General features: G+C 52.9%; 1 pseudogene; it reads right to left on the reverse strand.

Moving 5' to 3' along the window:
- Window positions 1-299: 299 nt before the first annotated feature.
- LOC117834329 (phospholipase A1 EG1, chloroplastic/mitochondrial-like) lies at window positions 300-1,754 on the reverse strand (annotated as a pseudogene).
- Between the last annotated feature and the right edge of the window lie 877 nt (window positions 1,755-2,631).

Consider the following 2,631-nt stretch of genomic DNA (forward strand, 5'->3'; position numbering starts at 1 on the left):
CTATTACAAGGTAGAATTGCTTCACAAAATTCTAGATTATACATTAGATATCCATAGACATTCATTCGTCCAAGTTCATGTACATGTTTACGCATAATAAAGAGGGGTGCAACCAGGTGAACACGCCTTAACATTTGGAATTTTCAAAAAATCACTAGAAGAGGAGTTCCTTAGCTCTTGAACTTCCCAGTTTATCTACACTGTTCATAAGCCACTACTAGGAACAGAGATGATGAGCAGGAGTGTAAATCAAGTTCATCACGTCATATCGCTATCCATGAAATTAAAGCATCAGCGGCCAAAAGGCCTGACGCTGATCATGATAGAAGAACATCGGACTGCCACATCAGATACTCAGATCCCAAGCACTCGCATCAGCTCACCAGCGCGTATCACCGCCATTTGCCATCTCCACGATTCGAACATGGATGCAACCCTACGGCACATAACTTCTTCTTCTTCTCCCACCATCGAGCTGGAAGCAACAGCGATGTCGTCGTTGGTGCACTTGAGAAGCTGATCGATGTAGGCCTGCAGGTCGTGCACGCAAACGATGTCACCGGCCTCGAAGAAGTTAAGTGCGACCTCTACGCCGACGTGCGCGTAGCAGGCCTTGCTCCATGGCAGCTCGTACCTCCCCGCTAGAACGCTAGCACTCTCGTTGAAGAGCACGCCGGGCATCTTGGTCACCGGGTCGTTCACGTTCACGACCCGGAGCACCTTGACGCCGAGCTCGTCGCACCGGTTCTTGAACTCCAGGTTGCCGACGCGCGGGCCGGCGAAGGAGAAGACGGTGACGGGGATCGTGCCGCTGTCATTGGGGTAAGAGTTGAGGCCGAGCTCGGCGAGGTCGTAGGCGAGGAGGATGGCGAGGGAGCTCCCCATGCTGTGGCCGGCGAGGGTGATGCTCACGTCCTCGTCCCTGTGCTCGGCGACGAGGCGGGAGATCTCGGAGAGGAGCTGGTTGCGGCAGCTGCCGGTGGTGAACTTGCCGGAGACGTCCTCGGAGGTGTAGAGGGAGAGGAACCCCGACTCGACCCTGACGTCCGGGCGGGGTTCAGCGGGGTCAAAGCGCGCCGGCGCGAGCGCGCTCATGAAGTTGGCTAGCCACTCCGACCAGGTCACCGTCCCGCGGAAGGAGACGAGGATGTCTCGCCGGCCGAGGCGCGCCGCTTCCCCGTCCGATGCGACGGCGACGTAGCCGATCCACCGGCTCTTGCAGCACGACGGCCGGCGCCCACTGGCGGCAGCGCCGCCACTGCGTCGGGCGCCGCCGCGTAGATATACTTGGTGACGGCGTACCCGGCGCCGTCCATGCCGACCGCCTGCAGCATCTGCCGCTTGCGGTGCTTGCAGTTGAGGTAGCGCTTGGAGCGCGGGTCCAGGTCGAACGCCCGGTAGCACGCGGCGACGAGCTCCCCGTACCGGACGATCTCGCCGCGGAGCAGCGGGTGGAGCGGCGCCACCAGGCCTCGCCAGTCGTCGGCGCCATGGACCTCTGGCCACATGCTCGCCAGCAGCGGAAATGACGATGTCGCCTCGGCGCGGCCGCCTAGAGTGGGCGGCGCCACTGCGCCCTCCGTCTTCATCACTGCCGTCGCCGTCGCCGCCGCCGAGGTGGCGGCCTCGTGCTTGTGCGTCACGCTGGTGAGGCTGACGGTCACCGGTGTGGCGGACGAGACGGCGAGGGGGAAGCAGGCTCGGTGGTGCGTCGTCGTGGTCCGCACCACGGCAAGCTTCGCGGCGGCAGCCATCGGGGGAGAGACGACAAGGAGGGAGGGGCGGGGGGAGTTGGAGCACAGTGATCGGTTAGCACAGTGGCGGGTGCTGGATTTATAGGCGCGGCAACGCGCGGTTGGTTTCTGGTGGCCGCCACGTCGTGCGGAACGGCGGAATCCGGCGAGGGCGGTGGCGGTTCTGCGAATGTGTGTTGGTGCGCAGATTTTGACCGGGATGAAGAAATCTGGTGTGTGGATTTTTGAGTTTTATATATCACAAAAGTGGTCGGTAGCGGGTCTAACAGGGTGGGATCCGCAATCCAATAAGGGGCGTCTGTAAAGTCAATAAATTTGTCGTCTAACATAGGTTATAAAGCTGTTTCTCGTTGCTTTAGCAAAACTTATAATGTTTTATATAGGGATGGATATGGATCTCTTAAAATTCCATTATTCGTATTTGTATCGGGCAAAAATGCTAATATGGATATCCGTATTCATATTCGTTTTTAATATTGATGTCAAGTGGATGTATCAGGATTCGATTTTCAGTATTTTTTTCTGTCCGGTTCTAGATTCATATTCGACAAAAATATGAAATATCCAATACGGCAATACTACCCGTATCCTCAATAATAAAGTACCAATCTACAATGTATTTTTATGACTGATTACTAATTATATATTATGTTAATTTTAATATTGTTAATAGAAGAATGATGTACACCATTTAAACCATTAAAAATATCTACATGAAAAATGAATAATTATGTTAATCTAATATTACTAGTGATATACAATGATAAATTTTGATTGATTCCAATATGACTAATCATATTAATTTTAAATACATTATATTATTTATATAATGAATAAATTCTATTTATAAGTACTAATGTACTTATTTTTAGTTTTA

This window comes from Setaria viridis, chromosome 8 (assembly GCF_005286985.2).
Source record: "Setaria viridis chromosome 8, Setaria_viridis_v4.0, whole genome shotgun sequence".
NCBI classification, from domain to species: domain Eukaryota; kingdom Viridiplantae; phylum Streptophyta; class Magnoliopsida; order Poales; family Poaceae; genus Setaria; species Setaria viridis.